The 23,021-nt window shown below is 44.3% G+C and overlaps 2 protein-coding genes across 3 annotated transcripts in view; one reads left to right on the forward strand and one right to left on the reverse strand.

Moving 5' to 3' along the window:
* INSYN2A (inhibitory synaptic factor 2A) overlaps nt 1-11,080 on the reverse strand; it is a 36,955-nt gene extending 25,875 nt beyond the window's left edge. The window contains exon 1 of the mRNA XM_015867553.3: nt 10,715-11,080. The gene's annotated coding sequence lies outside the window, so the exon portion shown is untranslated. The remainder of the gene's footprint in view (nt 1-10,714) is intronic.
* DOCK1 (dedicator of cytokinesis 1) overlaps nt 1-23,021 on the forward strand; it is a 225,924-nt gene that overhangs the window by 96,246 nt on the left and 106,657 nt on the right. The window lies entirely within an intron of this gene.

A 23,021-nucleotide genomic window follows, 5' to 3' on the forward strand; every position in this document is an offset into this window, starting at 1 on the left:
TACAGCACAGAGTAAAAAAGCCCAACAGCTCTATCTCTGCACAGATCATGTGGGATCTGTAGTCACTGGATGGTTAAGACCTCATTTTTACACTTCATTTGAAGTTGTCATTTTTAGTCTCCTATTGCACAAATTTCTCCCTTACGCTGAGATTTACTGAATTAGCAAATTCTCACTTAATCCAAATATTCTGCACGTATCTCCTGTTTCAACGCTGATGTACCTTCAGAGGGACCCAGATTAAAATATAAAACAAATATAGGGACTTTCAGGTATGGTATCTGAAATACACTTTTGATTTCAATTACTCTTTTAAATAAAAAGCCTGAAACTTGAAGAGCTAATTGCCGCAATGGGGTGTGCTTTACAAAATCGGCTCTCGAGTGAATCCTTATGACTAGGCTATATTAGTTTTAATATAAGAAAGCATAATAGAGAGGCCATTCTCAATGGTAAATTGAATGTTGATGGTTTCTTTGTTTGTTTTAAAGTAATTGTAACCCTAGGAGTTACTAAGACACTCAAGAATGCATGGCAGACAACCTGCATACTGCAAGGCTGGGCTTCTGGGTTATCTAATTGCCTGCAAAAGTCTCCTGCAAACATGTCATTAGTTAAGCTTTCATCATTATTTTGCTTCCCCGGTTTATGCCATTTGCAAACAAGTAGGAGGCATTCTCTGTGGTTTGCATTTCGCTACCTCATTTGTCACATTCAGGTGGCAGTGAGTGAGAAGTGCTCCTTTTAGAAGGGTAGGTTTCTATTTGAATCTGAGCGAGGCAGAGGAAAGTCCTTAAAGAGGACAAAAAGGGAGAACATTCAGAACACAGCCATTCAAATAATGGGATCTTAGATTGATATATGTGAGTTTTCAAAGCAAATACATACATATGTGTAAGCATAACATATGATACCAGCATGGCCAAGCCCTTCTTGTTATGGGATTATAAAGTGGAACTGCTGGAGGGAGGCCTGAAGATGAAACTGAAGCTGATTCTGGTGTCACAGTGATCTGTTACTTTGTGCTGGGGTATCTGAGCATAAGGTCAGCTGTCCTTATGCCTGTAATAAATGATATACAAAGATGGAGACATTTTTGCAGGAAAAAAGTGAACTATATATGAATGTTAGGGATTTTTAGTTCCAGCTTAAACTCTAAATAAGGGTGCAGTCGTGCTGTATGTAGAATGTTAGCATCCAGTACTAACTGTTTAGGGGTCTCTTTTAATTATATTATGCTTGCAGAAGTTATTATGTTAATGTTTGAAGTTATACGCCTATTTTTATGAATACAGTAATGCAAGAACCATTGTATCCAGTAGTTTTTTGGTGACTTTTTGCACTGTTAAGATGATGTAATAGAAAGGTGTGAAATACATGTGAAGTACAGGAATTGTGGCTGAAAAGAGGACACGTTTTTACCTAGAAAAGAAGCTTACAAAAATTGGTTGTTAGATCTGGAAGTCATTTACAGCAGACATAACTTAGATACCTTCAAGTAATATGGCATTCTTGGAGCAGATGGTTTGCTGGCACTTTGTTACTGGGTCCTACTGTAAAATAACACACAATATATTGTAAAGTACTAGTTTTGTATTTCATTACACATCCAAACTGTCTCCATGTTCAGATTATTACTTTACCCCTTTGTCTTGGTGAACGGTGGATCCCAAGGCAGAATTAATGGGGTCTCTAACCCAGACAACACCAAGAGTCTGGTGATATTCTACAGCATAGAAATAGATAAAGAGGGCACTTTATTCGTGCTGCAGTTCATTTTAAGCATGTCTTCAACAACCAATAATTGACTCTTCAAAAATGCTTGTTTCTCAGTAGCACAGGCCTGATTGATTTAGCTAATCTAGAGCTCTGGTATCTTGGACTAATAATTTCATCAATATCTGTGACTAAGAATTATAGCAACCAAAAGAACTACGTTTTTGCTCAGTTTTGTGTCCGTTTCCAAGGTGAACATTGAAAAGCAAAACGACTGAGCAAAGAGTTGATTGTGAGTTGGTCATTTAACACAGAAAAGTTTATATATTCATAGAAATCATAGAATTACCCAGGTTAGAAAAGACCTTGAAGATCATCAAGTCCAACCACAGCCTAACCATAGTACCCTAACTCTGACACTTTCTTACATATGAAGAGCACAAAGGTTTATGTGGATGTATTTATCAGCTTAAAAGAAAAAATAACTCAAGGGGTTGCAAATGATCGGACTTTACTGTGTATAGGAAAGCTCATTGGTGATACACAGCATGTTCAGGCTTCTGAAGGTGGTGTCTCCTCATGAGAAATCCTGCCCTATGTACTGTTTTTATGCATGTAAATATTGTCATAAAATTCAATAGTATATAATTGGTTTTAAATAATTATTTTGTAAGTTGTTTTTAAGTATAGACATGGTCTCTAATTTATTTCCATCGTTAAAATGGACATCAGAAAGAAACTTGGATTGACTTCCTGTAACTATGATGCAAGATGGAAGCCTGTTTTCATGGTAGCTTGTAAACGCAGCATTGTGTAGACCGGCGATAGCGAGATATTGTATGTGTAATCAGAATACTGCAGCAATTTGGACTTTAATAGACTACCTCTGCTGGTATGTTTTTACTTCTCTCACTGTCACACATTACAACTTTCAGCTTTTTCAGGAGCATTTCCACTCTTTTCAAAGGAATCTGGTTGTTATTAACCGACCACATTGTTATGATACAAGCTTAAGAAATACAATGACAATGACCTGAATGCTACATGAGTACAGTCTGATGAGCAAAACTGGGCTGATAAAGAAGAAATGTGTGGGGAAATATTAACCACCTTAGCAATTAGAAGCTGTTTGCAGAAATGTTTTCCACGTTACAATTTGTATGGAGGTTTGATCTCCAGGTATGAGGATAAAACATGACTTCCAGATACATTGAAGGCCTGACCCATTTTTGTGGTTTAAAAAGTACAAGTGGCTATTAGGGAAAAAACCGCTCCGCCTTATGACATAGAGAAGTGACGTGGCAGTGCAGTCTGTCTTCCCTTTATCAGAATAGTTCATGTAGAATAATAGAGTTAGCAATGCTGCTAAATGTCAAACTAATATTGTTTTTTTTTTAAACTCTGTTCTGAACCCCCTTAAGCATTGAACTTGAATTTTCTCTCTTGAACTTCCTTAGTCATTGCTCAGTGCTGAATGCAGCCTTAGTGCTGCTTTCATATATTCCGTATGTTATCAAGTAGAGGGCACGTTGCCGTAGCCTTATAATCTTCCTGTTTGGAGAAGTTTGTACCACTTCAGTGAATTACAGAGCATTACCAACTATTGCCTAACTCGGGTTTTTTACTCTGTGGTCTGGAGATGCTTTGAGACTTTCCACCTATGTGACTGATGAGAAACCTTATGTGTGCTCATAGCAGAATTAGTTTGTAGATTTGAAGGTTGTACCGAAACAGAGTTGAGACTGCACTGCATTAAAGTGATGCTTTATTTTTTAGCTGCATTCTCTTGGAAGGAGCTTTGAGCTGATGTTTGGTAGCGCTGTGATGGCTGTTAGCACAGTGCAGAGCAGGCAGTTGGACTCTGATCTTTGCAGGTCTGTTCCAACTGAACTGTTCTATCTATCGATCATCTCGTTTCAGTGATGACATGTGACGGCTTCTTAATTGCCTTGAAAGTCATCCTTTGGTGTAAGCAGCATCACGTGGCATTTGATTTTCCCTTTTTTCTCCCACTCACTGGCAGGCTCTGTACGAATGGCGTGTAAAAATAATATCCCACCTAATGGCTGAAGTAGACTGCAAATGCCTTTAAATGCTCTTGTGGGCTTCAGTTTTACAGCTAAGTGGCTACAAATAAAACACATGATATAAGAAGCCTGTGGAATTTTAGATAGAAAAGTTCCATATTGCAGGATAAACTATTGCAGATGTCCTGACAAAGTGCTCAAACTGATGTGTGTTATCTCCTGCAATTCTGATGTCTGCTACCAGTTCTGAAGACAGCTCATTAATGATACTTTTTGATGCTTCCTGTGTTGTTACATGCATAAGATCGAGTTATCTGTGCACGGTGATAGAATTCTGTACAATAAGATGTACAGGATTTACCCCTAAGATGTTTGTGCAATGAATATTAATGCTAATGGGAGATTTGCACTTACATAATGCAGACCCCCGTGGCCTTAGTTAATAACTATTTACTTCATATTGGAACAAATTCAATGTCCAAAGATATTCCCTGTCAATTCACAGCATTCTTAGAGTTGTTCCAATATCAAACATTTGCTAGAATTTACTGTACTGGAAAGAATAACAGCACTATTACAAGAATGATGCTTATTTTTCTTCATCTATTATGCAGCTACTGCTACTATAAAAATCTGAGGAAAGGTTTATTAGCATTATTTTGCCATGTAAATCTGTGACTCTTTCAGCGTTACAGCTGATGTTCGTAGTACAAGGATGTTGCTGAGGATGTGTTGCTAGGAGAATTGCAAATAGTTCTGCTTATACAGTACTGTCTTCCAGGAGTCCAAAAGCCAGTGTGCTCTCACCGCAAGGCTTTTTCATTTCTATGGCAGTTTCTGTTCAATAATTTAAGCAGCAAGCTGTTAAAATAGGAACTTAAGGACAGTTCCTTATCTGCATTATTGTTTAATACAAACCTTTAATTGTTCTCAGTAAACATCAGTAGTTTCTGTGGGTGTTCAGAGGATAAAAAAAAGAAAAGAAAAAGATAAAATGCATCAAATGATGACAGGAAAAAGCAGTTCTGTTCCTCAGCTCCAGCCCATGGGTCTGCAAAATGGTCAGACCTCCAGAGAGCCATCTGGGTCCAGGGCACTGGGAACGCCTTGGCTGCAAGCATCGACACCAAATACAGTTTGTCTTCTTTCTCATATTAGCTTTTCAAAGGTTGCTGGATACATAAAGATGGAAAGAGGGAAGTGGATTCCATCTCCATACTTGAGCCTTACCTCCTCCCTTCTGCAGGGTGAGGGTTGGGTGCCACGCAATGGGAACCTCAATGCATGGCAGATCAGTTGTGTATTCCCATACGAATGGGAGATGACAGACAGAGGTCAGCAGTTGCAAGGCATCAGGACACTGTCAGCTCCTTCTGGTTGGATTACGGTTGCATGCAGACAAGTGTAAGGAGGGTGTGAAGCGGTGCTGGAGGATGTGGTTGGGTAATTTAGGGCTAAAACCTGACACCTTTAGCAGGGTATTAATTGATGAATAACATCAGTCTAGGAGATTTGTACTTGCACTCCAGTGCTGTCACTGGGAAATACATGCCATGTAATTTTCACCTTCTCGAGCAGGACACTTGTGAGCAGCTTTTAGTTTCAAGCAGGTTCTGGTTCTGGCTCTGCTGTAGCTGTAAATTGTCAGCATGCAGTTAGAGCCAAGTGTGCTGACGGTGGGAAAGGAGAGAGGGGCACAAATCAGTCTGACTTCTGCAGCAGGAAAGGATGGTGCGAAAATGAACACTGGCTACATGAAGAGTGATACTTAATTGCTGAGCTGCATAAATTTGCTTTCATGAAAGCTGGTTCTACAATGCTTCTGAAATAACCTGAGGGAAGAGCTCAACTCTGATGTGAGGTGAAGCTGCGTTAAATTCAAACGTGAGCGCAAAAGCCCCAAATCTCAAATCCCAGAGTCTCAAATTCTCCTCAGACATGAGTAATGTGGAACGAGTGGAGCCTGTGGGCAGCACAGGTGTTCCAGATCACAAGAAAAACTGAGTTTGGTTCAGTATGGGGAGAACTGGCTGGAGAATGAAGGGGAAAGCAATGTGGGCACGCGTGGATGGTGTGGAGATGTAAATTGCCTCCAGGCTTCATGAACCTGTGAGACAACATGGAGGAAGAGCTTTCAAAACATCCTGGTGTTGTAGGATGGGTTGTTTGTGGTATGGATGATTAGGAAGTGCACTAAAATAATAATTAAAGATCCTCTTAGGGATATTTATTTGGCCCCTTTGTCAGTTTGAGTTATATATTCTGCTTATCTAGAACTGTGGGATTGCGGCTGTGAAGTCCCCTATTATTAATCGGAATTGCCTGAATACCGCTCTAGGCACCAGAATTGCCTACTAGTCAGATAATTTGCATCATTTTTATCGGGGCTTTGTGTGTTTTTATACTCACACAAAGTGTGAATGCAGGAATATCACACATTTTTCTCACCAGTCTGCGCAGCTAGGACGGCTAAAAGACACACATTCACCTTGAATGGAGCAACTTAGGCCCAGCCTATAGAAGGGATCTGTGTGCTCCGTGTTAACAGGCAGTTCAAGCAGAATTTCTTGCTGAATTATTCTCTTCAGCATTGGGATGTTTTGTCTGTTCCTTTGTCAGCCCTCAGAGATACTGCAGTATTTTATTTCCTGATGGCCTCGATACACAAAAATGTATTAAACTGATCCACAACTTAAATGTCTTTACTTGCAGCTCTCTCAATTCTGACTGTATTTGCAGAAAGGAATAATGAATGTAACAACAAAACGGGCACGAACAACCAATTACTAATGATTTGAAGGAGAATGGGCTTGCAGTAAATGTTTCTTATTTACATATAAATCACAAATGCTATTGATCTGATTGAATTCTCTCTTCTTCCTCCTTTTCCCAAGGAGAGCAGAAGCTAACAAGCCCCAAACCACTTTCCACATTCTAACTTTACAGCGCAGTCCTGAAACCACAAACATGCTTACGTAGTTTTATATTAAGCAGAATAGAGGCTCTTATTTTAAGTCACACCATGGTTCAAACATGAGGGGCTTTTGGTTGGGTTGCAGTTCTGACCTCATGGACTCATTGACAAGCCAGAGCTGCTCAGGTGCGAGCTCTTTGCTGCTGAGCTTTGGTGGCAGCTCTGTGCTCTGCTTCTTGTTAACTGCTGCCTCTTCCTCTCTCCATGCCATACAGGCTCACCTGCCTTTGCTTTTGTTTGTAAAACTGTTTAGTTTTGTAACAAATGTGTCACAGCGATCATGGGTGGCAACAAAATAACAGGAGCCACTTGCTTCTCTCCCCCATGGATATCATTGAGATCAAGCTGGGATTCAGTTCGTAGTATTTCAGTACCAATAATAAGGAATCACTGCACCAGGGCAAATGAAAGTAAAAGTAAATGCACACAGAGGAAGATGACCTCTTTGTGTTTGGTAAATTGGTTGCAGAAGTGCATTTGTGTTCCTGGGTCCATCATCTGACTGCAGGTTTTTCCAACCCGTTCATTGAAACTGGAGTTTGTTAGGAGGGGATTTTAGAAACCAAGCTGGAGTTGTTCTGCAGGCATAGATAATGCAGTGACTCTTGTATTGGCAATGAATACCAAAGTCTAGTTTCATATACAGCCTGTCCACACTAAGCCATACATTTAAATCCCTGACAGCATATAACTGGTTACAGGTGGGCTGCTCCAGCTCGTAGTTCTGGTGGCTGCAGCATGAGAGATGCAGCCTTATCTTGGTGGCATTACAGAGATGTTTAATACAGCAGTTTGGTGTGGGCTGAGTTTGAGACCATTGCCAGCAAGGTGCCCAGAGCTGGGAATGTGGTGGAACCTCAGCACCTCCCTGTTAGGACAAGGATCTCCTCTTGTAATGAGAGTTTAAGAAGTTCAGATCTGCATCCAAGTGCTGCAGGACCTGGAGGCCTCCAGAGCCAGGGCTTTTACATCCATCCTATGTTGTTCAGGCAATGAAAATGTCCCTTACTCCCTTCTATGCTTCTGTATTTAAAGCATGGATTTGGCTACATTAATTATTGCTAGACTAAAATCAGCCCATGCTCTTCTGCCACTGAAAGAAAAGAAGTAGGTAAAGAGGAGGACATCAGAAGGAGCTGATGCAACATTGCATTGTTACTGTTACAACAGATATCTTTCTTTGTGGGGCTGCCAGTCCTATCTATAACTTGAAAGCAGGTGACTTAAGGCAGAGGGCATTGCAGATCTGCAAACAAGGGGAACTGCTCTGAGGTATTACGGGATCATCCAGCAGAGAACCTATTTTCTGCCTGAAAGTAGTAGCCTTGTAGTAAATTGACTTCAAAGCAGTGATGTGCCACTAAAATAAGAGAATGCTCTGAGATCATCTTCCGTGTAGTCAATAATCATTTAAGACTGTTGGTACCCAGGGAGTCACACCTGTGTACAGCCATAGGTTACACAGCATTGCTCTGAGCAGAACAAAAGCAAACACTGCTTTTCAACAGGCTGGATGTGGAACTCCCACCGCAGTCACCACGCTGAGGTGGTTTATTCTTACTTAAAATGTTTGCTGTCTCATTTCCTTCAAGCCTTCTGAATCCACAAAGATAGACAAGACGTAAGGCAGTACTGGGCTGTGAAACAGGTACAGATTGGTTGCTAGCTTGTTTTTTAACCTTGCACAGATTTTCAGCAGTGCTTCAAATAGCGGCTGTCACGAGACGTGAAACAATTCCTTTTCAATATCTGATCGAAGCAAGTTTTCTTTGTGTTTAATTTCCTCAAGCACTGTGAATGTTGTGACCGTAACATCCTAAGTTCTCCCTGCCAAGTTGACTGGAGCTGGGTGAGGAGCTGCCGTGCGATATGCAGCTCCGTTGCTTTGCAGAGGTATCCTTACACTTAGCACAGGCTCTTGGCAAGCTGATAGGTTTCCCCAGCTCTCACTCCCCCATCGGCCTCAGCACGGAGCTGGTGTTTCACAGCCCTGCTTGGATGCTCTGAAATTCTCCAGCACGGGAGAAACAAAACATTAACGTCTCCCTGTGTTGTTGGTGGGTCTCTGGCACAGAAGTGTTGTGCTGACCAGTAGTGTTCAGTCCCTGGTAGTGCACACCAGGAGCCAGCTCTCATGCTGTGTTGCTGCTTGTGTAGGCTCCGGAGCTCTCAGCTCTACTCTCCTTACATGTTCATCTGCATCAACTTAGCTGCTTGTTTGCCTCCAAATTCATTATGAATGCTCTGCATCTGGAAAGACTTCTGACATTGCAATAGTTAACTGGGAAAGAAGCTCAGCAGTGATCTCAGGAGCTACTTGTTCATGTGCTTTATTAGTGGGAAGGGTGCAGTGCTGTCCCTCGGTAAGTAACTGAGCCATGGTGCTGCTCCCCGCTGCCTTTTGGCTCTGTCTGTGTGCGGTCAGGCTGGGGAAAGGCACCGCTTTCACTCCACATTACAAACGTTCAGAGCATCCTCCTAAATATATATACAGCATTAATAATTACAGAGCCCTAGAGAACCCATCTCCCATCAAGGGCATTGTGATGTCCTTACCAACAGAGGGAAAAAAAAAGCAGCTTATTTAGTGTCAGCCTTCTCCAGTGAGCTCATCCTGGGCAGCACCGTGCTTTAAATGCAGTGCAACAGCACCTTAAACTCGAGGGCGGTAATTTTATTTTACAGCTGCTCATTAGGAGCACTCAGATTAGCAATGTACAGCGTGTATATCCACCCAAGCCAAGGACTGTGCCACCACTGTATGGCACAAGGCTGTGGGTGACAAAGTAGCGATGTCTGAGCTCTGACAGATCTCCATCCCAGCTGCTTGTGTGCACTGGGAATGCCAGAACAAAATGCAGCCTTTAACTTGCACCTGCTTTTAGGACTTGGGGAACAGAATGGCTGTAGTGAGAAGGCAGCACAGGCATATGCTGGTCGGACACCCCTCGGCCTCTGGAATATGCTCCTTCTCTTCCACGCCAGCTGTTTCTACTAGAGGTGTTTGTTTGCAGGGTTGCATTAAATGCAGCGCATGGTTCGGACGGTGACAGCCATGTGATTTCAGTGAGGAGTTCTTCATCCAGCAGCGAGATTTTAACCTTGATATATACAGCACTGCTGTCAGCACCGTGACTACGGGCAGTAATCACCACCGTGCACTTAAGCAGGGGGATAAATCTCCTCTGTCTATTAGGCATGACCCGTTTTGTCTTTTCTCACTACTTTGCAATGTTTCACAGCAAAAATAATGCTACTCAGGGGTTGGAAAACCAGCTCGGTGCAAACTTCCTGACCACAGACCTCATGAGTGAAACCCTGCCCGTAGCTGCTGAGTCCCCCAAGGTCAAACCCAGCGCTCCACCACCTCCAGGTCCCATGGCGATGCGGGGACCCGGGGCCAGGCCCTGGGGTGCGGCAGTGCGAGCTCAGGCTGCGCTCTCTGCATCCCCCCCTGCCACCTCCATCCCTCGCTGCTGGCAGCTCCTGACCCTGGTGCTCGCAGTCCCGTCTGCCCGCTGCGTTCCCACCCCGTCTCCCACCGAGCGGTGCCGGGGGCTCGAAGCGTTAAGGGCACGTTCTGGCCTTGAAGTGAGGCGGCTTTAGGGCTGCTTGCCCCAAACAGCCACACCGCAAGTTGGGCGCTACGGTCGCGGGGACCTCTCGGCGCTGAGCGAAGGAGCAGCGGCATCTCATCGCATCTGATCGCATCGCATCCCTTCCTATGCCTTGCTCCGCGCCGTGCAGCCGGCTGTCCCCGCTCTGTTTCCCGGCGGATAGCGTTGGTACGGGCACGCTCGGTGCCCATCTCCCCTTCTCCGCCGTGAAAGTTCGGGGCGCTCAGCAGCTTTCAGGCGGCTCCGTATTGCGTAACGCCGGGGCTCCGCGCTCAGCCGAGGAAGTTTCTCTGCCAGAATCGAGGACACGCGGCGTCCTCGGCGCTGCCCGATCTCGGGGCAGCCCCACGCCGGGCTCGGTCTGTCCGCGGGTTCCTTACCTCGTGCTCCTTACAGCCGGGCGCGGGTCTGGGCGCTCGCTGGGCGCCGCATCTCCGTCCGTGCTCCGGGGCGGGCTGGCGGCGAGCAGCAGCGCGGCTGGGGCCGCAGGCTGCCCCCGGCTGGCCGCGCTCCGCCCGCCCCGAGCGGCTCTCGGCACGGCTCAGCTGCGGCCGCCGGAGCGCTCGCTAGAGGCAGCCGCCGCCGCCGCGCTGTCGCCCGCTGCCCTCATCGGAGCCCGGCGCTGCTCCGCGCTGCGGGGACGGGGCTCGGGGGGGGCCGCTCCGGCAGGTGCCCGCGGCGGCGGCGGCGGGGGAACTTGTTGAGCGGGACCGCGGAGCGACCGGCCGGGATGCGCGGGGATGGGCGGACGGAGGGACGGACAGAGGGAGGGAGGAGCCGGGGGCCGGGCCGGCGGCGGGGAGTCACCTCGGTGCGGGGAGGGAGCGGGGGAGGAGGGAGGCGGGGAGCAGGGAGGGGGGGCGGTGGGGATGGGGGTGCGCTCGGAAATCCGTAATTGGGGCCGGATTCAGCGGTGACGGATGGGGCCGGGAGCGACGTACGGTGCCGCCATGGTTGGTCGGGTCCCCCGTAGCGGTGGCACTTGGAGCGCCGGGGAGACGCGGGGCTGCCGCTGTCTGTGCCCGTGGGGCATCGAGGGCTGGGCTTCTGTCTGCTTTAATACCGCGGATAAATGGGGTACGAGCTAAAGGTGATTTCTAAAGGTGAGCTAAAGGCAATTACGACAGGGTTCTTACAACTTCAGTCCCATCTCTCTTCCTCTGCCCTCAAACATCACTATTGCCTTGCAGAGGCCTTATCAGAGACACGAGAAAACCGCGTTGAAAGGAAAGGGGTCAGGTGCACGGAGGCAGGTCTGCCCATCAGAGGATGCCACAGCATTCCCCAGCCTGGGCAGCAGCGCTTTCCCTTCTGGAGCATCCCTATAGCTGTTCCCTACTCATTTCTTTTCTCTCCTTTTAGCACAGCATGAACCTCAGTGCCCAGCGAGGCGGTGCAGCCGCACAGTGCGATGCAGCAGAAGCACTGGCTCAAGTCCTGGACATCTTTTTAGAGTTAATTAGCTGGAGCAGACCATTGCACCAGTGAGCGCACGATGCTGCTGTAGCGCCGTATTTGTGCCAGCTCTGCTATCTCTGCACAGGGACAGAGCCCGGCAGTGGGTGCAGAAATCCTCACAGCCCCATTTGTCACATAAACATCAGTGTGGAGGTGGATTCGCAGAAACCCTCGCCTTTTCAATCAGGATTTAGCTGCTCAGGGCCGGAGCAGAGGAAGGTCTAACGCAGCACACAGTCAGCAGAGGGCAGTTCTGTTGCTCCTTATCCTCTACCTGCCCCGGTGCTGCTCAGCCCTCCTCCCTCTGTGCCTCAGCTCTGCAAGTTTACAGCTCTGCAGCCACACCACAGGGCCTGGAGCTCATAGCACAGCAAAGATTGAGGTTTGGGATCTCCCTGTGTTTCTCAAAAGGGATCTTATCCAGAAGAGATAGGTGGGAAGAACTTCAATACCAGCTTGCTTGAAAGAGCAACAAACACTGTGCTTTTTTGTTTTGCTTTTTATCAGCACTGATATGCTTTATTCCAAGACCTCCGCAGCTTTCTGAAATACAATTGGCTTTGACTGTAGCCAGTATATAAGCTTGGGTAAAATTAAGTGGTGTGGTGGCCACCTTTTAAATGGAGCAGACACTGTCACTTATTCACCAGCTGGGCACGTGAGCAGCACAGCCTGCATCCCACAGACTGGGAATGCTGAAGATGCTGTGGCTGTGTAACCTTAGCAGCTGGAAGGGGAAACCCCTCTGATCTGTCAGTTAAAAGAGCATTATTATCTTCTCCACCATCACATTTAGAGGCTTTTGTGCCTCTAAATGTGCTGGTTGTTCTTGCACAGCATTACGCATTACCTGTATGTCTCATTTATAAAGGTAGGCAACTGAATGACTTTCTTTCTTCCTGGGTAGATGTTGTGAGGATCAGGAGGGTCTTTGCAGCTGCAGTTCATATTCCTGTTAGTGCTGTGTGCGTACTGCCTGCACTATTGGTGTAAGCATCGCTAAGTTGTACACGGGTTCCAATTAATCATGCTTTGTGAAAAATGACGTGATTCCCTGATTATCATGCTCCGCGTCACTGTAGGTGTGGATAGAAGTAAATGTGCTGGGAAAATGGAGATGCTTCGTCATCCCATTTGCCAATTTTTCAGCCTTTAAAAGATGCTGAGTGCAACCGTGCTGTAATGAAAGGTGTCAAAATTATTCTTGAATAGGCAGAGGGAGTTGTAACTTCAAACCATAAAGGCACAAAGAAAAAAGACGATTTATTGCTGTTCTTTAAAGTACAAATTCATTTTGTTTTAATGGAGTGTCCAATCTTCACATATTGCCTTTTTCTTTGGGCGCTTGGCAGGAAAAACTGAGTGCTTCCCAGTGTCCTAACATGTGGATGTGCCTTCAAAGCCTTCAAAGATTTCAGCACGTGCCCTTTTGGCTGCCAGCATTTGGAGCAGAGGCTCCTTGCGCTCATTCCAGCTGCACACTGCAGTGCTAAGATGGGATTTTCTGGAACAGTCCGTGTAGTTCTTGTCAGTCCTTGAGGAAATGAGCTTGAACCCAGCTCAGGGAGAAGTGAGCGGTGGCCAGCCCTAGTTATCTGCCAGGTATTTCAGCAGATGCCAGCATGGAAAAGGTGATCACCCACACCAAAGGCATTTTTAAAGCCAGTGTTTAGACTTCCCCTAGGATAAATGTGTATCATATGCTGAGGTCCGGATCCTGGAAGGAGTTCAGAGTCCCATCAGAAGGGGAAAAGATGAAAATAATCCAGTGCCAAATGCACAAGTGCGTGACGGGAGAGCAGCTGCTGGCACAGAGTGAGAGTGCCATAGCCTGCTCCTTTCGTGCAGGACTTCCCATTTCACATGGGACACTTTGGTGCTGGCTGTGGCTGAGGGTATCAGCCCGGTGCTCTGGGTTCTGTTGCTGTGGATCTGTGGTGCTGCCCATGATGGAGGGGATTTGGCCCTGCAGCAGGATAGTTAATCTATCACAGGACCCTTCAGCCTTCTTTTTGGTTAAAAGATGGGTGAGTTTTGTTTGACTCGAGGCAGATAGGCATGAACAGCATTTTGCCTTTTGACTCTGAGTGGTTTGGGACCAACACCGTCATTCCATCATTGCAAAAGCACACGTGTTCATATCACCGAGGCTTCAGTTTGTGTGAAGGAGGTTGTTACTTCCAAGCCTGTGTATGAGAGCTGTGATGTGTTCTATACTGAACCCGTTATTTATTTATTTACTTGAACCTGCCAGGGGAATTAAAATGGAGGAGCGTTAAATATGCTGCTCTCCTCCAGCTGAGGCGAATGCACACTTGGCTGGAATTTCAAGCAGATCCTCCTGCAATCCCATCCTGAGAGGTGCTCCCTGCTTTGAGGAAGGATATGGCCGCGGTGACAAAGAAATCAGGTCTCTCAGAGCCTTCTCATTTGGCACAATTCAAGGCATTTAATTGGGTGTCTTACTCCAGGGTAACTTTTATTCCATGAGCTTGGACAATTCAATCGGAGACAATGCTTATGTCGGTTCTTTATCTCTGAAGCGCAAGTAATTGCACATCTGTTAACTTAGGGGAACATTTTGAAGATAAAGGGGATTTAAGATTATAGTACCCATAATACCTGCGTGCAGCTGAAATATTAAATAGCTGATGAATTGAACTGCTGTTTGTGGGTGTTGTGCTTGAAGAACGAAAATGCTGAGTAACATCATTAGCTGTCATGGTAATTTCTGTACTTCTTTGGTATAAATATGAGCAGGGTTTGGACCCCTCGTAATTTCCCTTTGAGAGAAAAGCACAATAAATCTTAGCATCTATAGCTCAGATTTCAACTTCAGGTTGAACGCTGTCTCATTAGGAATCCAGATTGCCATGGATGTTAGTTTATCCTTCAGATGAGGAAGGAGGACCCCAATTTGTTGGGGTAGGATTTTTTTTTCACCGTGTCTGTAGTTCAGGAAAGTTCCTGTCCAGGATATGAATGTTTTTAGGAAGGGGAGTAAACTGGTAATTGGAAATTAAGGAATAACAGGATGGATTGGGCTGCAAGGGACCTCAAGGATCATCCAGTTCCAACTCTCTGCTGTAGGCAGGGACACTCCCCACTAGACCAGGTTGCTCAAACATAGACCTAACTAAACAGAATTCCCTAAATGAAGCTTGGTAGAAAATACCACGAAGGAAGTTTTGCACTTTGTTCTTTCACTACCATTAATCTTACTCTCTTGTGCTGAGATTACAAGAAAGGGCACGTGATAGAATCTGCTGTGCATCATTCGCGTTCATTAGCTCTACCTCTGTTAGCGCATGAGAGTGCAGGTGTAGAGTTCTACTTCTACAGCAGAAGAGATGCGACGGTGCCAGTTACCGGCTGTTTCCAAAGTCACACCTCCGCCATGACCCAGACAACGCAGAGGACCCACCTTCAAACTCCTGAGATAATCATTCTCCTGTGGTTTGTAGGAGTTGTGAACCACCACCTCATCAAGATGTACTCCATGGATGCAGAATCCTGCGCTGGTTGAGTTATCATTCAGCCTGTATGGTTGGGAAATAAATGAGGGTCCGGGAGACCGTGATGTATGATGCCCTAAATGGCTACATTTTGTTCATATTTGAAAGGCAGTTTAGCTTGTCTTCATTACTGATGATTTGTGCTTTTATGGGCCTTCCTTTTGCGTTTCAGAAATCCTCTGTGCCCATCCGAATAATGAATCACCAAGTTTGATTTGCTCAGTAAGAACAAATGTGGAATTATATTCTTATTAAGATGTCTTGAGAAACCCTAAGTGCGGGTGGCATTTTCTAAAGGAGTTTCATGCCAAGTTTGCTAATATTTTGCTTGGTCTTGTTTATTTTCTTATCTTTTCACATCGCGGGGATCTGTCTCCAACCGCTTTATGGCAAAGGGAGAAATACTGCCCTGTTTAAAAGGAAAAGGTGTGAAAAGAAATCCTATCATACTTTTGATTGCTTTCAAACAAATGGCTTCAGATTTAAGCACCTAATGAAATCTGGAATGAGCTTGAATTCCATCTTAGAATTCAAGTTACTGACGAAAGGAAGGTGAATGTAACAAATAATGGGATTACTTTCGTCTGCTTCGTATTTCCTCTTTGGTGGAGCAATATATTATTTATACAACATTGATTTCATTAGAAGGAGGATTTGATGTAACTTTTCTGTCAAGCTGGAGACCCATTAAATGTTATAAGGTACTGTAAAATCTCAAGCCCTCGGTAAGGTTTTCTTGATTCAAATTTGGAATAGTTCAATATTTCAATAAAGCATAAAAATACATGCTTTTGCATGCTTTTACATATTCCTTTAGCATTAGAAGCCCAGATAGCACCTTGGTGTTAATGCATGGTGCTTAACAGAGAAAACCAGCTAAAATAAAACGGATGAGAAATGAAAATCATACAGAATGATGCGAGGGAAGTAAGAAGTGAGCAGTGCAAACAGCCTGAAGTAAATCAGGTGCTCCATCTCTGTTGGTTCCACGAGTCTAAAACAAAACTGTTTGGGCTGCAGTGTTCAGAAATGAACTCTTTAATACTGCCTCCAAAATCCATATGTGGGCACCAGAGCCTCAGTAATTTGGGTGCATGGCAGAGGGGTAATGGCAGTGTTTGTAAGTGGATAGGAAGAAGCAGGTTTTGGTCATTTTCAGTCCAAAACCTTATGGAAACATTACTTATAAATGCAGTGTCCTATAGGAGCAGGTCGCATTTGAGCACTGAAAAGAACTTAAGAACTTTGAGGTGTTCAGTGTTAAGTTGGATGGGGCCCTGGGCAGCCTGGTCTGGTGTTAGATGTGGAGGTTGGTGGCCCTGCCTGTGGTGGGGGGTTGGAGCTTTGTGATCCTTGAGGTCCCTTTCAACCCAAGCCATTCTGTGATTCTGTGATTATCTGATTATAAATATGGGAAGCTCACTAACGATGCTAAATGAGCATGCAGTTGACAGCAGGGGCAAAGTGAGGTCCTTGTTAGTCCCAATAGTCAGTCCCTCAAATACAGCATAATAAAAATGGCTCTGTCCATTATGAAAAATGATCTCTGGGATACTACATTAAAAACCATTGAAAGTAGCACCACATTTTGATTTCCTTAAATTTTTAATCAAGTTCAGCACTTGAAATATTGATACTTAGCAAGAGTTGAGGAGTGTGATAGGCACATGTATTAAATTGGGGAGGTATCAGTCAGTGCTGAGCCCAGTGCTGGGTTGGTGGGGCAGGAGGAGCCCAGCCATGGGCTCAGCTGGTGATGCAGGATAACACGCAGAGATTGGTACTTTCAGAATAGTTCTCTTGGAGATTCAGCCCTGCTGTGTTCCCGTGACCATCTGGAGTGCTTCATTTTGTAGCCTCTGAGGTTCTGTGTGCCCAAGGAGCTCAGTGTTTGTGTTTCAGCACTAACAGCTGAAACAGGGAGGGGAATTAATTACTGTTAGGGGGAATCCTCCCGCAGAGCTGCAGCACGAGGGGCACAGGTTTTGTTGGAGCAGAGCACTGGTGAGGCACAGCAGCAAGGTGGGCAGATGCTGGAGATGCCACTGGAATGCAGCCAACGACTACAGGGTTTTTCATTTTCTTCCAGAGAACTCCAACAGGAGAGAATGTCAATGTTAACCTAAGGGTAATTACTCCACGTTTCTTCTCTTTATACAACCGGGTAGAGACAAGGTCACTTAAAATCTGAAGGTCTCAGTTGAAACGTGCTCCTTACATCTGAGGAAGCTCCTTTTTGGTAAGCCCGTGTGACAAAGGGAGCAGCAGGTTTGGTGTTGTGCTGCTGGGGGCTGGAGCAGAGGTGAGGTGAGTCCCTTCGTCACTTGCTCAGGAAATCCTTAGTGTTTCTTAGGAGCAGTTCCTCCATCCGCTCCTCTTGTACTCTCTGTTGTGTCTCCCTCGAGTTTTGGGGCCGCGCTCATTTACCAAAGTCATTTTTCTTTCTCTGCGAGATAATCTTGGATCTTTGATTCATAATGAACGTCACCAGAGCTTTATTTGTGAGCTGAGTTCTAACTTGGGAGGCCGAGCTAATGAGGTTTGTTTTGATGAGTAATTTTGTTACTTCACACCAATTAGAAGGTGACAGATAAGCTCTGTAGCAATTGATTACCTGGGGAAGGTCCTGGTGGCTGAGAGGGATGCCGAGTGGGTGGCAGTGCGGCCCCATCAGGGACAGGGGGATAATCCCGGCTTGTGCTGCCCTCATAGAGTTTTAATTAATTAATTAATTACTTTAATTAATAGGGAACTGCCAGGTACTGGGAAAAGCATAAAGCTTGTGCCTGTTGGTCTGTTCATGTAGTAGGGAGCAAAATACAATTTAATAACTCACAAGGATACGATGAGTATTTTCCTTTTATTTATGTATATTTATCACTTGGTTTGAATTGCAAACATGTTAATTTTTGCCTTCTGGCTAATGACTCTGGGTATTGTTTGTGCTTTCTCTGTGCAGAAATTGTCCATATACCCTATGGTATAGTCCTTATAGGAATAGGCCTAATCGAGTTGACTTCCTTAGCCCTGAAATACATTTTGTCTTACTCTATACGTTTCCTAAGACGTTTTTAAAGCTATTCAGAATATATATCCTTACATTTACCATCTCGATATATAATGAGTCATATTCAGCCATTCCAGACAAAGTTTTGTGGCGATTTCAAGACTTGCTTTTGCCAAATTGGAAGAGTGGGTGTGAATGTTGTAGGCTGCACCGTAAATCAGGGTCAGTTTACTTTTCTGCTATGGTTTCATATGTTCTGCCCCAAAAGGAAGGAGTTCTGTTGCCTGTATTATGAAGAAGTTGCTTATGGTGATATACCAGATTGAGCAGTGTTTTGAGCCGAACATAAAACCAGTGTTTTCTTAACATTAGCTTCCTGTAACTGTTTGTGGATGATTAGGATAAAATGGAGTTCAGATACAGGAGTGAACATCTCGCCTCAGTGCAGCCTTCTCCCCTCACACATCCCCGCCGTCCAGCTGTGTTCAGGGCTGTTCCTTGCAAAGAGATGAGTTAATCTGCTACACAGTGTTATCATTATGCAAACTCTAGCACGATATGAGCTTTCTTAAGTAATCCAGTGTTGGGTCAGACTGCAGTTTGCAAGCTTCTGATTTGAGAAGGGGGAGTAGATAAGCCTTCTTTGACATGTGTGTGCTGAGTGGGACGATTCAGTTGCCCCTGTTTGCAATTTACTTCTGGGGAGTTATTTGCTAAAAACATGAAGAAGAAATAAACTTGTGCTTCCTTTAACCAGCAAAGGCTACTCAGTATTTTGCACAGATCTGAGCACATAAAGGCAGAAGAGTATGATTTGTGTCTAACTCTTTATGCATCTCATGAGATTTCTGTGGTAATACGAAGCGACTTTTTAACATTCAGTGCAGAGAAAAATGTTCCAAACTCAAGCTAATTTTTGTCTTTGAATGGACTTGGGGACCTGACGGCTGTATACATGCACATGAGCTGAATGCATGCTCAGATTACTCATGTATTTTCTGTCTCAGTAGAGAAACTCTTCCATTTAGAACCTCCTGCTCTTTACTTTAAGTGACGTTTACTGTTGTTTCCATTTTGGTAGCTTTTGTATGTTTTAAAGAGCTACAAAAGTCTTTAGACTTTCCACTTAAAAACACCACGTTTGTAAACATTTATCCACACCCTTTTCTTGTTGTTCTTCCCAATTTGTTTAACAGCTGAACCATCTTAGTTTTAGCACAAGTGCATCAGTGCTGATGTGGGCTTAATGGCCAGATTTGTTAGCATTGATCTCAGACTCAGCTGTTCATCTGGAGCAGCCATGCAGGTGAGTGGAGAGAGGTCAGAATCAGACCCACAGCTTTCAGTAGTGCTGTATGGATGTGTATGAAAAGAAAAACAGAGCTGAACTTGGCCCTGGAATGTTTTAAATCACTGATTTTAATCTCATTTCGGATTTAATTGTAATTGCATTTTCAAAGAGAGATTAATTCTCATTTAGGTGCGGGTAAGTGATTAAAAAAGATCTCCAAACTTAAGTTGCTGTTGTTAACCGCGCGCATACGCTGTATGTGTATTAAAGCAATTACATAGTTGAATATACATCTAATCCTATTCTGAGTTTGTAAGTGTTACCGCGTTAGGAAATGATAAATGACTTCTTCGTAGTGAGGGGATTTACTTTTTTTCCCTCATGATTTCTGCCAGGATGGTGTTGGAATGAAAATGGAATTCAATTAGAAATGGAAATTTATTTCGGCGGTGGAAATCTAGCATTTACAAATGCATTGTTATTACTTGAAGATATTGAGCGTGTTGGGTATCGCAAGGAAAAATTATCACAACTTGTTCTCTACCTGAGTCGCTCTGAGTTATTCAGTACAGAAACATTCCCTGTAAGTTACCAATCTGAAATAAAGGGAATAAATTGAATTGAAGATTGGTATAAAACTGTGTGCCTGCAAAAGCAACTCTAGTGGCCGTAAGCTGGTTTAATTACTCAGAAGGATGTCAGCATTGCGCTGCCCGGTTACTTGCTTCAGTTCTCTCGTTTGACTTTCTTGAAGGAATAAAAAGAAAAGCTTTTAAAGTTTTGATTATTCCAACTGATTGCTTCTTCAAGTTGTCATCCTTCTGTTTTAAAAAGTACTTAGAGTACAGGAAATGTATTTCAGTTTAACACTTTTAACTCACCCCTTGTATTTACAAGTTAGTGCTGCTCCCATTTACTGTTGGTTCTTACCCTGGGAATTGTCAAGAAGGCCAGTAAAGCAGAAATCACCTTCCATTACCCTGTGCCCAGAACTGAGCAAGTGCTGTTTTTGCAATGATGCTTGCTGCACGCTGCCTTATTTTCTGCCCTGCTTTCTGCTCCAACAACACAGCGTGGCTCCTTTGGCCCTGGAAGGACGAGGGTGCTTGCAAACCTGGCAGCAGGGCAGGTCTGTGGAGGATTGCTCAGCTCAGGCTTTGTGACCCTGCACACACTTGGTTGTGCTCCACCAGCAGTTCACTGTTTCCTCCTGTGCTACTGAATGCAGTGACTGGCTCCAGCTCAGACATAACGCCCAGTTTGTCCTTCACCAAGCTGATATTGTGCTATAAGCCCCTGGTGTTGGATCTCTGCTGCATTCAGGTGCCTTACTTCCTGCAGCAGGTAATGTGTTGGGACTGTTCATCTGTAACATCCTGCTGGGGATGACCCTGATGGGTCATCATTCCAAACAGCAAGGAAAAAGAACTTAAATTAATTGAGTTTTTCTCCATATAGATGTTCAGCTGTTATAGATTTTCAGCCTTTTTTTTCTTAGGTTGCGTGTTTTTGATTGATTTTGTATTCTTTTATTGGTGTGTCCCTGAGCTTTGAAGATCTCCTTGATACTGCGTGTTGTTTAGCAGTATCTGACATAATCCCACCGGGTATTCTGCGTTACTCTGAGTTTAGTAAGAAATAACACATTTAATCTTATTATGAGGAAGAATTGTATCGTTCTTGGACACAAAGCTTCATGTCAACTTTTTCAGGTGCTGCACATGAGTCCCTCCCTGCTTTAAATCAAGTCCTCATTGAACTGTTGTTGTTTCTTGGATTCTTTAATTAAATGCAAAGTGCTCCATCGTTCTGTGCTATTTGATAGTGTATCCTTATTAAATATGTTGGCTTCTGTAAATACCTGTAGACAGCCTCCAGCACCGCCTGTAGCAAAATATTGCAATCTGAACTTCTTGCTTTTCATTGTCTAATAGGAATTTGTCTGCTGCTGCTCAAAAACTTGGCATGCATTTACAAAACAGAGCAAACTGAAGGAATTATAGATGAAGCGAGATAGCCTGCATGAGAGACAGCCTAAAGGATGTATGGCAAAGAGAAAACTGTCCAGTAGAAATGCAAACACTTCTGTAATTGTATTTTCCTTATTTCCCGTAATGGCCTCTGGTTTTGTATAAATAATACTGCAGAAAGTTAAAATCAGAAAGCTTTAATCAAGGGCCTGACTGCTTCAACAGTGCTGTTTTTGTCTATTGAATCAGTTTTTGTGCTTTTGGGGAACGGGAATGAGAGCATGGACCCTACAAATCAAGAATCACCAAAGTTGGAGAAGACCTCTAAGATCATCCAATCCAACCATCCACCTATCACCAATATTTCCACACTAAGCCACGTCCATCAGTACAACATCTACATGTAAAGAGAGCCCTGTCCTCTTTTAAACACTGAGGAGGATTGCTGTAGTTTCTATCTTCAAGGTCTGTATCTCCCTCAGATGAACCAAAACGAGTCCCCACCACATTTCCTCCCTGTACAACCTCCTCCCATATCCTCTGCCTGTTCCTGTCCTGCCAGTGTTGTAGCACAGTGTGGTGGTTTATGTGGTTATGAACCAAAGGCAGAAATTAGTTCAGAAATTCCAAAAGCTTCCCCAGAGACCCCTTCATGCAAGTTCCTTTTTAACCCAAGGATATCTAATCTGCATGTTTCTATCAATTAAATTTTGATTGCATATTTTTCTGATCTTTCTTTCAAGCTTTTTGAGTCCCTCAATAAACCAGCTGTTAAATATTTTATACCACAACAGTCAAATGAAAAGCACCAAAAATAGAATAACTTGGCTTAGAAATGGCTGTTTCTTTTAGGCATATATTCATCAAGCAGGATTGCCTGTCTTCATTTAGAAGCTAATAGGGAATCTTCCCGTACTCTTCCCATGACTGTAGCCATAGGGCTGACTTTCTGCGGTGTAATTTGTATTCATGTGTTCAGGTGTGCACCCCATACCTGTTGGCGTAGGTATCCATCACAACTCTGAGGCCTTCTTCAGAGGTTGCTCCTGCACAGAAGCAGTTCCTAAAACAGAGGGGGGATGCGCAGACAGATCAGGTCTTGTTTGCTGTGCCTTGCTTTGCAGCTCCATCCTGCTTGCACCCGAGTGGGATGGAAGGCATTGTGCAACAGCATTGGCTACGTTAAAAATGAGTAATTCTAAATCCCATGATGGTTCTGTTTGGATTTTATAGGCTGTGCTAAGTGCTGTGTCTGCAGAATTCCATAAAAATTGATTTTTCTGTGTCTCTTCCTTAATTTTTCTTTCTTCTTGAATATTAACCTTGCCCATAAATACTGTTCCTTTATCTATTTTCTCTAGCATTAATAGAAGCATAAGATAAGACGCCTCAACCGGATCTGTGGGCAGTTCTGTAGACTTTCAGTGAAATCATTTGTAATGTAGT

Source organism: Coturnix japonica, chromosome 8, assembly GCF_054131305.1.
Source record: "Coturnix japonica strain WE chromosome 8, WE-NBRP24, whole genome shotgun sequence".
NCBI classification, from domain to species: domain Eukaryota; kingdom Metazoa; phylum Chordata; class Aves; order Galliformes; family Phasianidae; genus Coturnix; species Coturnix japonica.